This window comes from Mesoplodon bidens (assembly GCF_964165515.1).
Source record: "Mesoplodon bidens genome assembly, chromosome: 12".
NCBI classification, from domain to species: domain Eukaryota; kingdom Metazoa; phylum Chordata; class Mammalia; order Artiodactyla; family Ziphiidae; genus Mesoplodon; species Mesoplodon bidens.
Genome location: NC_138168.1, coordinates 76,453,509 through 76,477,453, shown reverse-complemented (window position 1 = coordinate 76,477,453; position 23,945 = coordinate 76,453,509).

The following is a 23,945-nucleotide window of genomic DNA, read 5'->3' as shown; positions in this document are numbered from 1 at the left end:
CCAATGGACTCACGATATTCCTTACATATCTCACCATAAAAGGAAGAAAAGAGTGCAGAAACATTTCCAGACCACTTCAGTCATAAGCTTAGCCGGGCACTGTGCAAACTTTATTCTCGTGTAGTTTACTGCAGGGTATTTTCACGACAACCTTTTGGTGTAGATACTATTCGTATTCTCATTTCACAGATAAGAAAACCGAAGCTTAGAGAGGTTAATTCACTTGCCAAGGTCCCACAGCTACACAGCAGCAGAGTCACTTCTGAGATATGCCAGGAGGCGTCCCTTCCTGGCTTTGTCTGAGGACTTCACTTTGGGCTCTCTTCCTGTAATCTCAAGGCGTCAGGGAAGTGAAAGGAATCATACGTTGTTGGTCGTTTCTACACAGGCACCAATTTTATTTTTAATTGTGTGTGGGAGGGGGTAAAGGGAGTCTGGTTCAAACACCAGGGTAAAATTGCCAGAAATATCATTAAATGTTAATGATGTTAAAATTTAAAATGTAGGAAGTCCTTCTTGTCAGCTTGGCATTTCACACAGGTTATCTCATTCAGTTCTCCCAGTTCTATTGGCCACTCGACTTTCTCTTTACAGATGACAGACTGTGATTCTGAGGCATAAGGTGACTTGCTCAAGTCTGCACCATCTATAGCTGACGGAACTGGTTCTTAAACCGAGCCCTTCTTTCTGGAAAGTTCGAAGCACTGGTATAACATGAAATTAAAAGGTAATGGGTCTGTTGAGAACTGAATCATAAAGACAATTTATCAATTTATATGCACCATTTATCTAGTGTACCCCAATATTTCCACATACAACATCCGTCTGGCAAGAATGCACTTCTGAGCCTGCAACACAGCTATGGAGGGATACCGGAAAGCCACTGGAGCAGAGAGCCCTTGGGTTAATGGTAGACAATGGACAGTGGATGAGAGTCCTTGGCTTGTGAATAGCCCAGTCCATCTCACTTCAAGACAACCACCATGTGACTTGGTGGACCTCCTTGTAAGAGCCACACTACGTGTTAGTGTCCTTCCATACCAGCAAGTCCAAACACAGCATAGTGAGCACTCAATACTTACTGCCTGAGTCATATGTTTCCAAGACAACTTTACACACCATTATGGGCTGAATTTTGTCCTCTTCAAATTCATATGCTGAAGCCCTAACCCCCAGTACCTCACAATGCAACTCTATTTGGAGGCAGGGCCTTTAAAGAGATGATGAAGTCACCATGAGGCTGTTAGAGTGAGCCCTAATTTGGACACACAGACACCAGGGATGTACATGCACAGAAGAAAGACCATATGAAGACACAGCTAGAAGGCAACCATCTACACGCCAAAGAGAGAGGCCTCAGAAGAAATCAAAGTTGATGACACGGGCTTCCCTGGTGGCGCAGTGGTTGAGAGTCCGCCTGCCGATGCAGGGCACACGGGTTCGTGCCCCGGTCCGGGAAGATTTCACATGCCGCGGAGCAGCTGGGCCTGTGAGCCACGGCCGCTGAGCCTGCGCATCCGGAGCCTGTGCTCCGCAACGGGAGAGGCCACAACAGTGAGAGGCCCGCGTACCGCAAAAAAAAAAAAGTTGATGACACCTTGATCTTGGGCTTCCAGCCTCCAGAACTGTGAGAAAATACATTTCTGTTGTTTAAGCCATCCCAGTCTGTGGTATTTTGCTTTCGCAGTACTAGCAAACCAATACAGACGCCAAATTTAACAGTCCCCAAATTTGCCTTTAATATTTATCCAGAACTTAAGCACTTAAGTGTGAGATATTTTTAGATCCTTTGATATGTGACCATCTAGGATGAAGATTCTTTCCCATCCTTTCCTGAAGTTCTGAGAATCCCATTTGTCCACCTGACTTCCAAAACTTGTAGGGGTACCTCCTGTTTCATTTGATGTAGACTCACGTTTCCCCGCAGGAAGATTTTTAAATTAAATACCTTCCTAAGTTGTCTGGAGTATTCCCAAATAATGTATTTGACGTTTCAGTGCAAATCGCAATTGCATATTTAGTAGCAGATCTCATATCCTGGAACTCAATTACTGTCCCATGAAGGAGAAGGAAAGGAGACCCATGATGTCTGAGGCTCATTATGAAATAAGATTGGAATTAACTCCATATATACCTATGGTGATAACAGAGCATGTAGACTCACCTTTTCAGCACAAAACTTTGAAGCATCTAAATCAAATTTAGTTCCTTTCAAAAACATTTACCGAGCATGAAGTATGTGCTAGGAGCAGACATATGATAATTTAATGTAGACACTGTGACACTGGGGGCATTTGGATTAGGCAAGTTTGTGTTGGAGTCACTTTAATTAGAAATAAAATACTGCGCTTTTAAAAAAATCAAGTAATGTTTGCAGTAGAGACTCCAACTCTTCCCTTTCCTTTTTGATGACTATAAGGGTGAGAAGGAGGACACCAGTAACACAGAGGTGGGGTGCAGTTGGATGTGGGACCAATGTTTATAAAGGGGGGCAAATCAGGGTTCACATCAGACTCGGTTTTCCACTTATTATTTGCTGATGAAAAACTTTGCACTTTGAGTCCTATCAAAACAAACCAAATCAGAATGCTCCACTGAGGCCTGGCCTCACGTTACCCTGGAGATACAACAATGAATAACACTGACCCTACTACTAAGACACTTAGAATCTGAAAGATATTGTCTCTACATGAATCCACTCACTCAACAGGGACAAAATACATTCAAATTAGAATAGGAAAAAAGGAAGAGGCAGGGGAAGACAGTAAGGTACTTCGCACGCAATGATTACCAGAACCTTCAACACTTTTTTTTTTTTTTTTTTGTGGTACGCGGGCCTCTCACTGTTGTGGCCTCTCCCGTTGCGGAGCACAGGCTCCGGATGCGCAGGCTCAGCGGCCATGACTCACGGGCCCAGCCGCTCCGCGGCATATGGGATCTTCCCGGACCGGGGCACGAACCCGTGTCCCCTGCCTCGGCAGGCGGACTCTCAACCACTGCGCCACCAGGGAAGCCCCTTCATCACTTTTCACAGCCAGGTTAGAGTTCTGCCACTCTGGGGAAAGGGACAGGAGTGAGGGAAAGGAAAGAGAGAAGCAACACAGTCACACCACCGGGGCTTTATCCGATAGTAGCCTGGGTCACCCTGGGCATATCCACTGCTTATCCTGAAGGCAGAAAATTGCAAAGAGAGCATTTGGACCACCAAAAGCATCCTTGAGAGTCAACATAGACCTGTTTAGGGAAATGTTTTTTAACGAGTTGCCACAAACAGCAGCCTTTAAGCCTCAACCTACCATTTTTTACCCCTTTTAGGGTCCGTACGCACCATTCAGAAGCTTGATTTATCCTCAAGGCATTGACCTGACAAAATGTCAAGGAAACAAAGGGTCAGTAACATTTCTGCCCAAGAAAGAGCCGTTAATTTTAAATAATTTTGAAATTTTAGAAAGGCCATTCTCCCCATTCTACAAGTCTATGATGACTCTCGGATGCCTAAGGATATACGATCCATGGTTTTGTAATTTCTGTGGAATAAACTTGACTTCAGGGGCAATCACTAACAAATCGTTGGCATTGTTTCCTTTTGTGAGGCTGCACACCAGCTCCTAAACTTTGAACACCTCCTCCCAGCCATTTCAGTTGTCCAAGGTCTGAAATTTATGTTTTAAAAGATGTTTACTTCTCAAGATGGATTGCAAAATAAACATTCAAAGGACTATAATAATCATTATTAAAAAAAATAGGAGTCCTAGGAAGATGGCGGAAGAGTAAGACGCGGAGATCACCTTCCTCCCCACACATACATCAGAAATTCATCTACACGTGGAACAACTCCTACAGAACACCTACTGAAGGCTGACAGAAGACCTCAGACCCCCCAAAAGGCAAGAAGCTCCCCACATACCTGGGTAGGGCAAAAGAAAAAAAAGAATAAACAGAGACAATAGGATAGGGACGGGACCTGCACCAGTGGGAGGGAGCCGTGAAGGGGGGAAGGTTTCTACACACTACAAGCCCCTTCGCGGGCGGAGACTGCAGGTGGCGGAGGGGGAAAGCTTCGGAGTAGCGGAGGAAGCACAGCAACAGGGGTGCGGAGGGCAAAGCGGAGAGATTCTGGCACAGAGGACCGGTGCCCTCAGGCACGCACCAGCCCGAGAGGCTTGTCTGATCGGCCGCCGTGGCGGGCGGGGCTGGGAGCTGAGGCTCGGGTATCGGCTTTCAGTCGGAGCGCAGGGAGAGGACTGGGGCTGGCGGCAGGAAGAGAGCCTGAAGGGGTTAGTGCACCACGGCTAGCCCGGAGGGAGTCCGGGGAAAGGGTCTGGAGCTGCTGAAGAGGCAAGAGACTTTTTTCCCTTTTGTTTCCTGGTGCGCGAGGAGAGGGCATTAAGAGGGCTGCTTGGGGAAGCGCCGGAGACAGGCACGAGCCGCGGGTAAGGCGCAGACCTCGGAGACGGGCGTGGGCCGCCGCCGCCGCGGGGCCTGTGTGCGAGCGCGGGTCACTGTCCGCCCCGCCTTCCGGGGGGCCTGTGCACCCCGCCACTGCCGGGGTCCCCGAGACCCGGGGACGGCTTTCCCGGGAAAACGCACGGAGCGCCACGGGCTGCTGCAACGTCACGCCGGCCTCTGCCGCCGCAGGCCCGCCCCACACTGCGCGCCCCTCCTTCCCCTCTGCCTGAGTGAGCCAGAGCCCCCGAATCAGCGGCTCCTTTAAACCCGTCCTGTCTGAGCGAAGAACGGACGCCCTCCGGCGACCTACGCGCAGAGGCGGGGCCAGGTCCAAGGCTGAGACCCGGGAGCTGTGAGAGCAGAGACAGGGAAATCTCTCTGTGCAGCCTCGGAGGCAGCGGATTAAAGCTCCACGGTCCATTTGATGTGCCCTGCGTCTGTGGAGTGCATGAATGGACAGCGAATCATCCCAAATTGAGGAAGTGGACTTTGAGGACAAGATTTAAGACTTTCCCCCCTTTTCCTCTTTTTACAACGAATTATTCCAAATTAAGGTGGTGGACTTAGCAAGATTTCAGAGTTCTCGCCCTTTTCCTCTTTTTACAACGAATTATCCCAAATTGAGGAGGTGGACTTGGAGAGCAAGAATTTTGATTTTTCCCCCTGCTCTCTTTTTGTGAATGTGTATGTGTAATCGTCTATGTAAGATTCTCTCTGTATAGCTTTGCTTCCACCATATGTCCCAGGGTTCTATCGGTCCGGTTTTTTTTTTTTTTCAATAATTACTTTCTAATTTTAATAACGCTACTATATTTCATACTTTATTCTATTTTACTTTACCTGCTCTTTCTTTTTTTCCTACTCTCCCTTCCTCCCTCCCTCCCTCCGCTCCTCCTTTCCTTCTTTCTTTTTCTTTCCTCCCTCCCACCCTTCTTCTTTCCACTTTCTTCTTTCCTTCCTCCCTCCCTCCCTCCTTTCTTTCCTTCTTTCTTTCCATCCTTCCTCCCTCCCTCCCTCCTTTCTTTCTTCCTTCCTTCCTTCCTTCCTTTCTTCCCTTCTTCCTTTCTTTCCCTCTCTCTTTCTTTCTTCTACTAATTCTTTCTTTCTAATTTTTCTCCCTGTTATTCTGAGCCGGGTGGATGAAAGGCTCTTGGTGCTGCAGCCAGGAGTCAGTGCTGTGCCTCTGAAGTGGGAGAGCCAACTTCAGGACACGGGTCCACAAGAGACCTCCCACCTCCACATAATATCAAGCAGCAAAAATCTCCCAGAGATCTCCATCCCAACACCAGCACCCAGCTTCAGTCAACGACCAGCAAGCTACAGTGCGGGTCACCCTATGCCAAGCAACTAGCAAGGCAGGAACACAACCCCACCCATTAGCAGAGAGGCTACCTAAAAACATAATAAGGCCATAGGCACACCAAAACACACCACCAGACGTGGACCTGTCCACCAGAAAGACAAGATCGAGCCTCAACCACCAGAGCACAGGAATTAGTCCCCCCCACCAGGAAGCCTACACAACCTACTGAAACAACCTTAGCCACTGGGGTCAGACACCAAAAACAACGGGAACTACGAATCTGCAGCCGGCAAAAAGGAGACCCCAAACACAGTAACATAAGCAAAATGAGAAGGCAGAAAAACACACAGCAGGTGAAGGAGCAAGATAAACACCTACCAGACCTAACAAATGAAGAGGTAATAGGCAGTCTACCTGAAAAAGAATTCAGAATAATGATAGTAAAGCTGATCCAAGATTCTATTTCCAAGATCCATAATCTTGGAAATAGAATAGACAAAATGCAAGAAACAGTTAACAAGGACCTAGAAGAACTAAAGATGAATCAAGCATCGATTAAAAACACAATAAATGAAATGAAAAATACTCTAGATGGGATCAATAGCAGAATAACTGAGGCAGAAGAACGGATAAGTGAGGTGGAAGATAAAATAGTGGAAATAACTGATGCAGAGCAAAATAAAGAAAAAAGAATGAAAAGAACAGAGGACAGTCTCAGAGACCTCTGGGACAACATTAAACGCACCAACATTCGAATTATAGGGGTTCCAGAAGAAGAAGAGAAAAAGAAAGGGACTGAGAAAATATTTGAAGAGATTATAGTTGAAAACTTCCCCAATATGGGAAAGGAAATAGTTAATCAAGTCCAGGAGGCACAGAGAGTCCCATACAGAATAAATCCAAGGAGAAATACACCAAGACACATATTAATCAAACTGTCAAAAATTAAACACAAAGAAATCATATTAAAAGCAGCAAGGCAAAAACAACAAATAACACACAAGGGAATCCCCATCAGGTTAACAGCTGATCTCTCAGCAGAAACACTACAAGCCAGAAGGGAGTGGCAGGACATAATTAAAGTGATGAAGGAGAGAAACCTGCAACCAAGATTACTCTACCCAGCAAGGATCTCATTCAGATTTGATGGAGAAATTAAAATCTTTACAGACAAGCAAAAGCTGAGAGAGTTCAGCACCACCAAACCAGCTTTACAACAAATGCTAAAGGAACTTCTCTAGGCAAGAAACACAACAGAAGGAATATACCTACAATAACGAACCCAAAGCAATTAAAGAAATGGGAATAGGAACATACATATCAATAATTACCTTAAATGTAAATGGACTAAATGCTCCCACCAAAAGACACAGAGTGGCTGAATGGATACAAAAACAAGACCCATATATATGCTGTCTACAAGAGACCCACTTCAGACCTAGAGACACATACAGATTGAAAGTAAAGGGATGGAAAAAGATATTCCATGCAAATGGAAATCAAAAGAAAGCTGGAGTAGCAATTCTTATATCAGACAAAATAGACTTTAAAATAAAGACTATTAGAAGAGACAAGGAAGGACACTACATAACGATAAAGGGATCAATCCAAGAAGAAGATATAACAATTGTAAATATTTATGCACCCAACATAGGAGCACCTCAATACATAAGGCAAATACTAACAGCCATAAAAGGGGAAATCGACAGTAACACAATCATAGTAGGGGATTTTAACACCCCACTTTCACCAATGGACAGATCTTCCAAAATGAAAATAAATAAGGAAACACAAGCTTTAAATGATACATTAAACGAGATGGACTTAGTTGATATTTATAGGACATTCCATCCAAAAACAACAGAATACACATTTTTCTCAAGTGCTCATGGAACATTCTCCTGGATAGATCATATCTTGGGTCACAAATCAAGCCTCGGTAAATTTAAGAAAATTGAAATTGTATCAAGTATCTTCTCCGACCACAATGCTATGAGACTAGACATCAATTACAGGAAAAGATGTGTAAAAAATACAAACACATGGAGGCTAAACAATACACTACTCAATAACGAAGTGATCACTGAAGAAATCAAAGAGGAAATTAAAAAATACCTAGAAACAAATGACAATGGAGACACGACGACCCAAAACCTATGGGACGCAGCAAAAGCAGTTCTAAGGGGGAAGTTTATAGCAATACAATCCCACCTTAAGAAACAGGAAGCATTTCGAGTAAACAACCTGACCCTGCACCTAAAGCAATTAGAGAAAGAAGAACAAAAAAACCCCAAAGCTAGCAGAAGGAAAGAAATCATAAAGATCAGATCAGAAATAAATGAAAAAGAAACGAAGGAAACGATAGCAAAGATCAACCAAACTAAAAGCTGGTTCTTTGAGAAGATAAACACAATTGACAAACCATTAGCGAGACTCATCAAGAAAAAAAGGGAGAAGACTCAAATCAATAGAATTAGAAATGAAAAAGGAGAAGTAACAACTGACACTGCAGAAATACAAAAGATCATGAGAGATTACTATAAGCAACTCTATTCCAATAAAATGGACAACCTGGATGAAATGGACAAATTCTTAGAAATGCACAACCTGCCAAGACTGACTCAGGAAGAAATAGAAAATATGAATAGACCAATCACAAGCACTGAAATTGAAACTGTGATTAAAAATCTTCCATCAAACAAAAGCCCAGGACCAGATGGCTTCACAGGTGAATTCTATCAAACATTTAGAGAAGAGCTAACACCTATCCTTCTCAAACTCTTCCAAAATATAGCAGAGGGAGTAACACTCCCAAACTCATTCTACGAGGCCGACATCACCTTGATACCAAAACCAGGCAAGGATGTCACAAAGAAAGAAAACTACAGGCCAATATCACTGATGAACATAGATGCAAAAATCCTCAACAAAATACTAGCAAACAGAATCCAAGAGCACATTAAAAGGATCATACACCATGATCAAGTGGGGTTTATCCCAGGAATGCAAGGATTCTTCAATATACGCAAATCAATCAATGTAATACACCATATTAACAAGTTGAAGGAGAAAAACCATATGATCATCTCAATAGATGCAGAGAAAGCTTTCGACAAAATTCAACACCCATTTATGATAAAAACCCTGCAGAAAGTAGGTATAGAGGGATCTTTCCTCAACATAATAAAGGCCATATATGACAAACCCACAGCCAACATTGTCCTCAATGGTGAAAAACTGAAACCATTTCCACTAAGATCAGGAACAAGACAAGGCTGCCCACTCTCACCACTCTTATTCAACATAGTTTTGGAAGTTTTAGCCACAGCAATCAGAGAAGAAAAGGAAATAAAAGGAATCCAAATTGGAAAAGAAGAAGTAAAGCTGTCACTGTTTGCAGATGACATGATACTATACATAGAGAATCCTAAAGATGCTACCGAAAAACTACTAGAGCTAATCAATGAATTTGGTAAAGTAGCAGGATATAAAATTAATGTACAGAAATCTCTGGCATTCCTGTACACTAATGATGAAAAATCTGAAAATGAAATCAAGAAAACACTCCCATTTACCATCGCAACAAAAAGAATAAAATATCTAGGAATAAACCTACCTAAGGAGACAAAAGACCTGTATGCAGAAAATTATAAGACACTGATGAAAGAAATTAAAGATGATACAAATAGATGGAGAGATATACCATGCTCCTGGATTGGAAGAATCAATATTGTGAAAATGACTCTACTACCCAAAGCAATCTACAGATTCAATGCAATCCCTATCAAACTACCAATGGCATTTTTCACAGAACTAGAACAAAAAATTTCAAAATTTGTTTGGAAAAACAAAAGGCCCCGAATAGCCAAAGCAATCTTGAGAACGAAAAACGGAGCTGGAGGAATCAGGCTCCCTGACTTCAGACTATACTACAAAGCTACAGTAATTAAGACAGTCTGGTACTGGCATAAAAACAGAAAGATAGATCAGTGGATCAGGATAGAAAGCCCAGAGATAAACCCACGCACATATGGCCAACTTATCTTTGATAAAGGAGCCAGGAATGTACAGTGGAGAAAGGACAGCCTCTTCAATAAGTGGTGCTGGGAAAACTGGACAGGGACATGTAAAAGTTTGAGATTAGATCATTCCCTAGCACCATACACAAAAATAAGCTCAAAATGGATTAAAGACTTAAATGTAAGGCCAGAAACTATCAAACTCTTAGAGGAAAACATAGGTAGAACACTCTATGACATAAATCACAGCAAGATCCTTTTGGACCCACCTCCTAGAGAAATGGAAATAAAAACAAAGATAAACAAATGGGACCTAATGAAACTTCAAAGCTTTTGCACAGCAAAGGAAACCATAAACAAGACCAAAAGACAACCCTCAGAATGGGAGAAAATATTTGCAAATGAAGCAACTGACAAAGGATTAATCTCCAAAATTTATAAACAGCTCATGCAGCTCAATAGCAAAAAAACAAACAACCCAATCCAAAAATGGGCAGAAGACTTAAATAGGCATTTCTCCAAAGAAGATATACAGACTGCTAACAAACACATGAAAGAATGCTCAACATCATTAATCATTAGAGAAATGCAAATCAAAACTACAATGAGATATCATCTCACACCAGTCAGAATGGCCATCATCGAGAAATCTAGAAACAATAAATGCTGGAGAGGGTGTGGAGAAAAGGGAACACTCTTGCACTGCTGGTGGGAATGTGAATTGGTACAGCCACTATGGAGAACAGTATGGAGGTTCCTTAAAAAACTACAAATAGAACTACCATATGACCCAGCAATCCCACTACTGGGCATATACCCTGAGAACACCATAATTCAAAAAGAGACATGTACCAAAATGTTCATTGCAGCTCTATTCACAATAGCCCGAAGCTGGAAACAACCTAAGTGTCCATCATCGGATGAATGGATAAAGAAGATGTGGCACATATATACAATGGAATATTACTCAGCCATAAAAAGAAACGAAACTGAGCTATTTGTAATGAAGTGGATAGACCTAGAGTCTGTCATACAGAGTGAAATTAGTCAGAAAGAGAAAGACAAATACCGTATGCTAACACATATATATGGAATTAAAAAAAAAAATGTCATGAAGAACCTAGGGGCAAAACGGGAATAAAGACACAGACCTACTTGAGAATGGACTTGAGGATATGGGGAGGGGGAAGGGTAAGCTGTGACAAAGCGAAAGAGAGGCATGGACATATATACACTACCAAACGTAAGGTAGATAGATAGTGGGAAGCAGCCGCAGAGCACAGGGAGATCAGCTCGGTGCTTTGTGACCGCCTGGAGGGGTGGGATGGGGAGTGTGGGAGGGAGGGAGATGCATGAGGGAAGGGATGTGGGAACAGATGTATATGTATGACTGATTCACTTTGTTATAAAGCAGAAACTAATTAAATAAATAAATAAAATTAAAAAAAAAAGATAACCATAATTCAAAAAGAAAAATAAATAAATAAATAAATAAAAATAAAAAGCGGGCTTCCTTGGTGGTGCAGTGGTTGAGAGTCCGCCTGCCGGTGCAGGGGACACGGGTTCGTGTCCCGGTCCGGGAAGATCCCACATGCCGCGGAGCCGCTGGGCCCGTGAGTCATGGCCGCTGTGCCTGCGCATCCGGAGCCTGTGCTCCGCAACGGGAGAGGCCACAACAGTGAGAGGCCCGCGTACCGCAAAAAAAATAAAAAGTAAAAAGCAAATAATCTTAGAATTGACACTGAGTCTTCACTTCTCTTGTGACCTGCTCCATTTGCAAAAGCAATGAACAAAAAATAAAACCCCTCAAAGGATACAATAAATTGGACTTTTCCCCATTTCATATCAGTTGAGGATTAATATTGCCCGAAGAATAGTGCATAAAATCATCTCAGTTTTATGGTTAACCCAATTAGTCAATTACCGGGAAAAGACTCAGATTTCCTGAGTCAGCGCTCTCATCACTTGAATCATGCTGATACTCATAAATCTGTGTGGACGTAAAGCAGAAACTGTCCCTTTGAGTAGCTCCATGACCCAGATCCTTAATGTTTCCCTATGTGAGAAAGGAGATCCTCCTTTTTACTGCACAGACCTCAACCTAAACTGAGACTAGGTCTTTAAAAAAAAAAATTAAAGTACAGTCAATACGAACGGAAGGCAGAAGGGACCAAGATAACCTCAAAAGGCAGCTAATCCAAAATGTGTTTCGATTTGGCTAAATGGAGGTTGAAAATGGATAAACTGGCAGCTGATCTGATCATAATCCCCAGCTACATACCCCTGCATTTCTTTTTTATTCTTAAAATCATCTCCTAGTTCCAGCTAAGAAACTAAAGCCCGCAAGCATTCAGCCTATTCCCAAGGAGCATATAATTGTACAGCTGAAATGAAGGACACTGATCAATAGCATCAGGTGTTAGTTACTGTAAGGACTTCTGGGCCTCAAGCGCCATGAGATTCACCACACTCTATGCCATTTCAAACTCTCAGTACAGTTTACTCTTCTGTGACATTTAAGTAGACTAAAGGCAGAGAAAGTGTAATTTCCATTTCCAAATAGTGAGACAGACCAAGGAAAGACACATTATTGGCTACTGGCAGAACTGGATCCTAATTTCTGGCCAAATGTCACAAATGTATTCTAACTCCACAACCTCCTAAGCATGGCAAATAGAAATTTTGCAACAGTTAGTGAAAGCCTATCAATATACCAAACTGTGTAAACATATCCTTTAGACCTTGGGAATATGTTGCTTGTATAAACCTTAAAAGGTTGTGATGGGCTTCCCTGGTGGCACAGTGGTTGAGAGTCTGCCTGCCAATGCAGGGGACATGGGTTCGTGCCCCGGTCCGGGAAGATCCCACATGCCGTGGAGCAGCTGGGCCCGTGAGCCATGGCCGCTGAGCCTGCGCATCCGGAGCCTGTGCTCCACAATGGGAGAGGCCACAACAGTGAGAGGCCTGCGTACCACAAAAAAAAAAAAAAAAAAAAAAAAAAAAAAGGTTGTGATGAAGCTTTCTTCTACCAATGGAAAAACATGTACAAATTATGATTTATTAACCTTATTTTCCCTTCCAAAAGTATGGCAGCAGAGGACAGTAATATTATACCTGATTCTACTATCACTGAATAATAAGGTGATTTCATGTGTGTTTGGGAAAGGAGAAGGGTGGGAGAAACCAAGTACAGGGAAAACAAATAATTGAATGAAATGCTTTACAAAAGCTTCAATTTTATACACTTATGTCTATATTCAAGAAGGAAGAGGAAGACAAAGATAAGATGATGCGGAACTGAATGTAGTAAAATTAATGATATTTAAATAAAATAATGGAGTTTCACTCTCTAGAAGTGGCCTGAGAGCACTTGATCCACTGTGACCCTGATTTTTTTTTCAGGCTAATATATAATAATGGCTAACTCTTAGTGAGCACCTACAAAGGGCCAGACACAGTCTCCGTGCATAATGTGTCTGAATTCATGTCATTTTCCCAAGGACTCAATGAGCAGCTAGTACTATTATACCTCCTTCACAAAGGTGAGCTCAGAAGCACAGTACATTTAAATGACTTGCCCCAAATAACCCCCACTGCGAAATTGTGAGACCAGGATTAGAAGCCAGTCTGGCTCCAAAGCCTCTCAGTCACTTCCAATGATGGTCACTTCTCAGCTGATTCATTTGGGACAAAATGGACTATTCCTATGCATGTGTGACACAGGATTTTTTTTAAAACCACTGTTGACCTCTAACACATGAACAGAGTACCAAGGAGGAAAATAAGGGGGGAAAAATTCATAGCTTCTCACCTCCTCCCTCTGGCCAACCCTGCTTCCTCCAGTCCTCAGGTGTTGATCCCAAGGACTTGCCTCAGCAAATTTCCTGCACAGAATGTGCTTCCCAGGGAACCTAAGACACTGTAGACTTTCTGTCGTGGCAGTAAATCTAACACATGCACACACTTCCTTTTCTCTAATCCTCTCAATATAGTTATACCATAACTTCTGGTTAAATCAACAGCCACTGTTTAATGTCACTATGACAATGAAATACTGTTCACTGCTGAGACAAATAGCATCCTATGATTACCATTCCTTCTTCATATGCATTTTGTCTTGGAATTAACAAAGCTATTGCTTGTGCATCTGCTGAGCTTCTATGAACTTTACCTTCTCCCAATGTGTCAATGGCTCTGTCAAATGCTTCTCAATACATTTTGCAAATCTTATACATAATAAATACTCTAGCAGCTCTGTTTGGTTCTCAAATACTTCTCTCCTACAGCCCTCCACCTTCCTGCTCCAATTTGTACTTATTTCCTGGTATCGATGTCCTCCTGACAATTCCTTTCCACATTCTTCTGTGTCAGACTTTCTATTTCACAAATCCCACATATTTGTCTGTCTTGGTTTATTCCTTTGTTTTGCTGGAGTCTATTCTCCAGGAGCTTCCTCTAAGAAAGCATGCATGGGATGTGTATTTTGGGGATATTGCCACATCTGTTATTCTTCACTCACACGTGATTGATAGTTTGGTTGGGCATACAATTCTTGATTGAAAATCACTTTTTCTCTGAATTTCTGTTTTCCCTTACCCACTGTTTTTAGTGAAAAGTCCAAAGCCATTCTGATCCTCCCTCCTTTGGTATGAATGACTAGTTTTCTCTCAAGGCAAAATTAAACATTTTTTATCCCTAGTGTTCTGAAATGTTGTGATGATGTGTTTTGGGTTAGCCTTCTTGAATTCATTGGACTGGGTGTTTTGTGGACTTGTTTAATCTGGGTTGTTTTGTTCTTTTGTTCTAGAAAATTCTTCTTTATTACTTCTTTGATAATTTTCTCCTCACTGTTTCCTCCCACCTCTCAGGAATTCCTTATAGTGGGGATAATGGACATCTTAGATCAATTTTATAATTTTATTTTCTATTTCTCATCTCTCTTCTTTTCCACTTTCTGGAAGAGTTCACTCATTACATTATGTTCCCACCCTTTCATGCTATTTTTTTTCTTTTGGCTACCATATTTTAAATTTTCAAACGTCTTCTTGATCTCCATTTCTTTTTCAGAGCTTTCTGTTCTTATTTTACAAATACAGTCCTCAAATATCTGTGGAAGTTTTGAAGTTTTCTTCTGCTCCTTGCAAAATTCTGTTTCCTCCAGGTTTCTACTTTCTCTCAATTTGAGGCTTTCCTAAAATTTTGGGTGATTCTTGACTTTTTAAATATTTACAATTGAAGCCTGTCTTTATTTATCCTTGGGACTCCCTTCAGTCTTTAACTGGTATCCCTGAGTTTCTCCAGGGAAAAGAGCCCCAGTATCCTCCAAGGAGGATGAACTGGGGAGAAGAACTGATGTACACCTGTTGTGTGAGAGCCCTTCCACCGGGGCTGCTCTTTCAGCCCCATGCCTCGCCTCAGCCTGTGGAAGTACCTGGCATCTCTAGGTAGGGTTCCATGGAGCATGATGTCTAATTTCTTGGCGATCTTGTCTTCTTCAGGTTAGGTAGTTATTTCTTCTGCTCTGATAAGCCAGTTACCATCTTGCTTCAGTAAAGTTTGTTAAAATATTTTTCCACCATTGCTTTCTTTCTGGTTTTCTTTGCCCTTGTGAATTAATATAGTTTTGGTTCTCTTGGTGCACTTTAGCCAGCTTTAGGGAGGGAAAAATGCATGTGTGGCCATGCTGTCATGTTTAAGTAGAAACCCTATGTTTTATTTCCAAATATGTATTTATTATTTCACATGCCTTATGATGAAGAGTCATTTTTAACACAAGAATTTATCCTCTTGATGAGAGTCTTCTTTCTTTAACTTTGAGAAAATAGTTCAGTCAAGGTGCAAAACCAACATAGGAGAGTTTTCTCTTTAAAGACAAAAAAGGGGAGAAAAACCCAAGTGTTCAAAGGAATAGTGATAGCTACATTGTAAAACTCAATACAATTTTTAAAAAAGTGTTCTTAAATACCTTTCTTTACAGAGCCATATTGTATAGTGAAATATGCAGGCAAAGATATACATTCTTCATTTTGCATAGAGCAGTCAAGCTTAGACAAGGAATCTTGACATACATTGTTTCCATCATGCAAACCTCTCCAGAGAGAGACAGACTCTAAACCAGGAATGGTAACTTTCTGTGCAAACAGTGGCAGCAATCAGAATGATGATATCAAACTATTACACATCCAAACAGAAGGCAAAAGACCAATCCCAACATCAAAGGCAATCAGCAAATAATTGAATGGACATGGCTACATGATTAAATTGTATCATGTACAAGATGTGTAAACAGAATATAAGAAATTGGGCCATGCGATAAAGTAGAGCCTTTCTTTCAAAATTCTGCTCAAAATAGTTTCTCTGTGATTTTGTATATAAGAAAAATGGGTGAGAGAGAGATTCAGATGAATGGACTAAAGAATATGGGATGTGTGTGGGACATTTAAGTCATTTCTCGTAGAGTTACTGCTTTGCCAGGTGTAGTGACTCCTATAAATTATTGAAACTTTCAGCTTTGTAGTAATGATTTGGTAACAAGTCCAAATGCATTGGGGCATAAGTGAACATCAAAACATTACACTGAGTGTTAAATGTCATCGTCTGGTCCAGAAATTATTTCAGTAAATAACATTTGGTGAAAATAATTATCCTGAATTTAAGTTGCAAAATGATGAGATATTTTGGAGAAGATTAAATATGAACTTCTTATTTGTTTATTATAAGAATTCAAGAATAATCTTCAGAGTAAAAGTGGAATGCTACTACATGTGATATGATTAAGGGTAGACCCATCTCTGGCTTCTGACTTGTCAAGTTGATGTCTTCATTTTATTACACTGGTATGAAGCCTGAATCTGAGAGCTCAGATGATACATATACTATGGAACTTGGGATATTTACAATCAGAAATTTGTAGCCTCATCCATGAACACCAGTTAATATACCTGAGTTGTTTATGATATATGCTCCTAGTTTGTATTGTATCCTAGAACATATTTTCTCACACTTAAGCTCTCTGCCCAGTGGGGACTTAAGGGTCTTCTTTTAGATAAAAGTAGTCAAATAGACATCTCTCAAAAACAAAAGAAAGTACTCTTTGTGTGTGTGTGTGTGTGAGTATGTGTTTGTGTCCATATATGTATCCAAGTTATATGTGTACCAAGGACGAGGGTGGGGCAAGTAAAACACTCATTTCAGGTGAAAATCTAAATGGATGCCCGAAAATCTCAGTAATCATAATAAATAATATTTTAATGTAACATTTAAAAAATCAATATTAATGCAGAAATATATACATGGTACAACAACTAAAGGCAATGAGTCCAAGATGGGATCCTGGAAGGACAGTAGATTACAAACCAAAGAAGTGTGAATAAAGTACAGACTTTTGCTAATAAAAAAAATACACAGTGAACAAAATGTCAAATTTTTAAATAAAGACAGCTATATCACTGATTTTCACTTTTCCATCAAACTCCAACATACCTTGGCACAGCACAGGTGTGTGCTTGTGTATTATTTATCAAGCCTTTTTTGTTTTGTTGTGTGCTCAAAAACAAACAAAAAGGTAGTCAGATGATGACTAATATCTGTACAATTTAAAAGTTAATAAATTGTACCAATGAATACTATTATTTATCTAAATAATCTGTATACTCCCTGAACACTGGAAATATATTTTACTGTACCCATCATATTACCTAAAACTTCAATATTTTACATGAACTACTAAATAAGTATTTGGACTGATATAGGACTGGGTAGGGTAAGGGGTAAAGCTGTAAACCAGAAGTAAAGAGCCCTGAGTTCTAGTTCTGGTTCTGCCACTGTCCAGGGCAAAGCACTTAATCCCACTGGTACTCAAGGATCTCATTTGTTCAACTGACTGAGTTGCATTATCTCTAAAGCTCTGCTACTCTAAGAGACTATAGATTTGTGATTTTTTAGTTTATTTTTTTCCAGTTAGGAATAATTAATTAAGAAAGCCCTATTAAACAAAATATTACAACACAAAAGAATTGGCTTTCTCACTGTTATTCATTTGATATCATCAAAAACAGAATTAAAGGGTGTAGATTATCACAGAATCCATGAGTTCTTAGTGGACAAAAAGCTGAACATTGTATTGTGGCTACAAATTGGACATCTTGAGAGATCAGAAGACCAACTCCAACAGTTGAAATGGACAGATACACCCCTGGCATCCCAAATACATACTATAAATGGGATTTCCTATTAAAAATGTAAAACATTACTTATTTTATTACTAAGTAGTCCACAAAACTCTACTTTTAAACCTGTGATTGACCTGGTATAAATAGTCTTGTAGAATCTAACACATTTGTAACAATTATTTTCTAGGAAAAAGTACTTAAAATTCTAAAACTACCATATAAGTTTATAATATAACCATTATTTTATAACAACTATATTATAATTAAATATAAGTGATCTATATTATATACTGAATTTCTATATTGTATAAATAATTCTATGTACTATTCTATGCTAGAGAGAGAATTCTACACTGTATTATAAAATGTTGCAAAAATTGTACTTCTTTATCACATCAAAAATCATATCTTGTTTTATTCACTCAGGTCTCTAATCTTCTCTAATAATGCCATATTTGGGCCATAATATCCTCATTTCTGGATTTCACAATGTCACAAAATAAATGATAATCTGTCTCTTGTCACTCATTTCTAACAAGCAAGTTATTACATTTAAAGAAATTAATAAAATAGTTAACATAACATAACACAATACTATGCCTTAGACCCTCTAGGGTATATATTATCACTTGAGTATTTTGTGAAAATGTGAGATACTAAGGTTGAAATTAAATAAAAAGTTTGAGTCAAAGATTATGTTTTAAATAAATGAACTTCCCCACAAAGGTATAAAATAAAACTTCCAAAGGATTTTATTTAGAGAATTGTTAAGAAATTATAACTAGAATTGTTTAGTGTAAACTGTTACAGGAATTCGCAATGTATTTCATATTTTTCCTGTAGGTAGGATAAATATTTGTACTTTATTTGAATTCAAAATAATTTTTCATCTCCTTTCCTTCCCCACACAGGAAGTTAAATGTATCTGCCTATTAAAATTTTTTCCACTAATATTGACTGAATAGAGGCCAACAGAAGGCTCTAGAAATTGTGAAGAATATAGATCAATGAGGAAGTTTAGGCAAAGCAAGCACAGGAGTTTAGCTAAAGCCAAACATTCTCGAATCATTCTAGATATTGACATACACTGTCCCATTTACCTACATTCACACGACTTTGTGAGAAACAATCACTAAAATTCAATGTCAGTGTTTCCAATACTGTAAAAACGAACTCCCAACTTTGTGTGTGTTCCTATCTACAAGGCAGTCCAATGCCTTAAAAGAGAGAAACTTTACTAAGTACGTTTTAAGCTATTAAAATGGCAGCTAGTTAGTTCCATGCTCCAGAAAGCCAAAGCCTAGGGCTCTGCCTCGCTAGGGTTACTGAATCTGTTAATTCCTTTCGTGCTTTTTAAAAGTTACTATATTACCAAATATGATGTCTTTAACAAAGATAGTAAAAAACAAAACAAAACAAAACAAATAAATCCCATAAGCTTTTGGACTGTTGTGGCAGTTTTAGCTATGGTGTGCTTTCATATAAAGCTATTATTAAGAGACAGCCAAATTTACACCTTAACTGTCTACTGCTACTAGACAGATGGCTGTGGAAGGGAGACCTGTCATTTAAATGAGTCACCGTTTTCATCAATATGCTCATTGGTTACCAAACAAAGCTAAGCTACATCTGAGTCATTAATTTCTGGCCTCGGATGTGAAAAATGATCCATTAATCTATGTAACTACAATTCTAGTTCCTTTTTCTAATTCTGTATGTTTACCTGAAAAGCTGAACAGTCATTTGTACCTGAGCCATTTAGAAACATTAGATATAGTCCTGTTTATTTTTCTCCAATTTTGAGCTATATTTCACCTGATGCATTCATAGGGAAAGAACAGAAATGGAATTTTCCTTGAGGTTGTACTCTGTTCAAGAAGAATGATGTTTTGAGAATCCACATATCCTGTATGGTAGTGGGAAAAAAATGAAATTGCATTTGAGTTTGTTTTTCCAAACTCCATTTGTGCTTTGGGTCTAAAGAAAGATCATACTGAGGTCTTGGAAATAATCCATACAGAATACACTGATTACTCCATTTTGGAAATATACTGCCAAATGCTGACTTCCCTTCACTGACTACAGAAAATTCTCCCATTACTCCTGCCTTGGGAACCTAGACTTTGAGAAAGAGTTGTTTAATCTGAGAGTTGGCAGTTGCATCTTTGGTAAAAAAAAAAAAAAAGTAAAAACCAAATACACACACACACACACACAAACACACACACACATACACCCCTCACCAACAAAGACAACAGCTTCTGCTTTTGATATATTAATGTCATCAGACCATTGTCAAAACCAGAAAGAGTTAGTGGCCAAAAAGAGTACGCCCTGGCCTGCACTGAGACAGAGCTGCAATTCAGTTGGCCATGCTAGGCCCCATCTGTAAGAGTTGGATGCTTGGTGACCCTGGCCAGTCTGAAGCCTATTTAAAGAAGCCTGAGAAAGCTAGGCAGACAGATGGTATAGCAATAAAATAATGAAGAAAATCTAGCTTATGCTGATGCTTATTTTGCCTTCCAAGAGGATGTCATAAGTACCAAATAACACTCCATAATGGGACATCTATCACTCACAGGCATGCAAATATTTGCGCTCAATCACAAAATATCAGTTAAGTTGGTCAGAAATTTCAAAAAATGTAAACAGAACACAACAACATTCAGCTGCTATGACAATTAGCATACAAATTGCATACAGTAATTATTAAGCGATTACAATTTTGCTGCCTTAGCCCTGACCTCTTTTTTCTCATAAGGAGGTTTTTGTTGTTGTTTCTTTTGTTTTATTTTTGCTATGTGCCTTAGCTTTAGTGGAACTAAAGATATTAGAAGTAATGGGTAAAGCCAAATGCAGATCAAACATCACTATGGCTTCTCTCTCTGAGTACCTCAGGAGGAGGGAAGGAATACTCAAGGAACTGAAAGGCAGCCAGCATACAGGAGGAGGGTTGCAGGAGTTGAGGTCAGGTCACTTTATGAGGTTGGATATAATTCTAACTGCAACTGGAAGGCACTAATGGGTTTTGATTGGGGGGAATATCATGACTCCATTTACATTTTAAGGCCTATCCTTCTACTGGATGGGTGGAGAATGAATGGGAGGAGACTAAGAAAGCCAGTAGTAGGAAAATAGATTAGGAGATGGTTTCATTTTACTGCAAAATGAACAGTCCAGCTTGGGGCTGAAATATCATAACATGTGCAACACAGCTAATAGGATGGGGGGATGGGAGGGCACCAGGCTGTGTTACTGGCCCTCCGTGGCATGCCTCATTTCTTTATGAAGTTGCTTTTTGTGCCTTAAATCTCAGTGCCATTATGATTTATGACTGCATGAAATCTTTTAAATTAAGATTTGTTTGATTGTCTGTTTCTATTAAGGTGACTGTAATAGCAATTTTCCTTTTTCCAAACAACTGTTCTGAAGAGCACTGCAACTCAGAGAGTTTGTGTATGGATCATGACAGTGATTAATTTCTGTCGCTAAATTCTTTATTTTCTATAACTAATTTAAGATAGCTGCCACTTTTTAATAACTAAAGGATATAAATCCAGTAGGGTATTTTTCTTAGGTAATTGATATAACATCTTCATATTAGTGACTATAAATTATGACTCTGTTACCCCATTCTGTCACCTAGCAAAGTTGTTGAAAGGATGTATATCCTGGCTGTCGCTGTGCAGTGGTGCATACAATTTCTCCTCAACTAAACAACAAATCATAGGGCCAAACACTGTCTAAACCAGTAATTTAGGTAGAATTTCATTCAGTCAAATGAAAAAGTCACTGGTCTTACAGTGCTGCTTGGTTCGGTAATATTTTTTAAAGGTTAGTGTTTACCAAGTTAAAGAAGTCACTCTAGGTAGAAAAAATATTGGGGCTGGAAAGGGGGAGACTATCCACTTTATTTTACCAAAAAAAGTGAGCTTCCCAAATTTGCCTATCAGTAAACAGGGAAATAAAATTTCTCAAAATTTCTGAGGGTTACAAAATGTCCAACCGTGGTCACTAATTTCACCTAAGTGGAGGCAATTCTTCCCAGCCCATTCACATATCACTTCTTGAAAGATACATCCACAAACATCCATGACTCTCAAACAGAATCTCTTGCTATGATACAAACAACAGCAGAAAACTGAAGTACCAGAATTGATGCCAAATGTATAAATGAATTTTGGATTACACTGGTGTTGGCTTATATGTGACATGATTTTGTCCCTTCACCAAATAGTGGGGGGAAGGGTTCTAACCAGTCTAAAAATGGCATCCAAACCACTCAGAGAGAATGGGGACATCTGTGAGTATTTATACCCATAAAAACATGTCAGTACATTCTTACATCAAGGGATCCCAGCTGCAGATGAATGAGGGTCCCTGATATGATGCTATCAATCGCAGCCATTGGCAGCAAGGACACCCCTAGAGCAGCACCCTGAATACTGACATACAACTGTAATGGATTACATTTAACTTTATATAATTTGCAGATAAGTGATGGCTGCATGTTTATGCAAAGTGTCTCCATAAAGAAATGAGACTAATTTTCTTCTTGAATAGCTTGTAAAAGCAGAAGAGCAATCACATTGCAGCAAGACTATATGGCAACGTGTTTCAACGAGCAGCAAGTAGTATTTCCAAGTTCATCCAGTCAACTGTCATACACTAACAGCTGCAGTGAATAGTGCTTTATGTCAGAACAAAAATGTGTGATCGCTAAAAGCAAAAAATTAATGTTGATTTCTGTGTGATAAATCTTCAACATATCCCCTTGACATGATAAAATAAGCTTCTAGGAACAAAAGAAGGTTGAAAGTCACAATTTTGGTGCCAAGAAACTTTTTAAAAAGGTCGTGGAAGATGTTTATGTTGCCACACAAAATGATTATCAGGTCAGTCTTTGAGATTCATTCGTAAAAATGTGAAAAATATCAAGGATCCCACTAATTTAATTAAGACAAATGGTGGCTAAGGGCCTAAATTTAAGCAAAGAAGAAATAATGATAAATATTAGGGCTAAAAAGGATATTCATGTTCATTCAGTCCAGCCTCCTGTTTTCACACATGAGAAAACTAAGATCAAACTCAAACGACTCCTACATGGTAGAATTAAAACTAATTTCACTTGTTCTGAAAGGAACTATGTCATGAGAAAAGTTTCTGAAAAGATTATGCTGGGTATTTTGGACAACAAAAAACAAAAAAAATTACAATGGGTCATTTTCTTTCATTTTCAAAAAAGAGTAGGTTAAAACCCACTTTTTAAAGTTTTAAATATTTAAAAAGTATGACCTAGATATAATATATTCAATGACTTTATTGGAAAACTCCCACATCCTCAGGACCCAAAAAACACACGTATCGAAATTATAATTGAACACCAAGATTTCTTTCTTGATATCTGGTTTTGTTGAAGGAGAAAATCCTGACTTCTGCATATGCTGCATGTGGTATACCACATGACCCAAATCAGTTTTAAGATGTCAAAATGTTAAAAGCTATCTCAACCCTTAAGGAATTCTATATAATGCAAACACATTGGCTAAGACCAGAGATTATCATCTTTATTACAACAGTTCTTTGGCTCAAAACATGGTTTTTGGTTTAACCAAGTGCTCAAAAATGTGACATCAGTTCCAAAAATGTCTTGAGAAATAGTTCAGTTATTAGACAAATTTGTATTATTTGCTCAAGGAGACTAGTTTGACATAGGAAGCACTCAATAGAGAAGATTAAAAAATGTTTTTAGGACTAAGTCAGCAATATAATTTATATTTTATAGTTAAATATCTTTATTTATATTAGTTCCATTTCTACAGTTTAATTATGAACTCTGAAACACTGTATTTTCTTTCAGAGCGCCCTACGGTCCCTGGAAGAATGAAGTGTTCTTACACAGCCTGCATTCAGTAAGGGTTACTGATGCAATGATCTTAAACTCCTCTAGGTAAAGTTCTATCCCCAAAGTCTGGGACTGCATGTGATTGACATTAGGAGTGA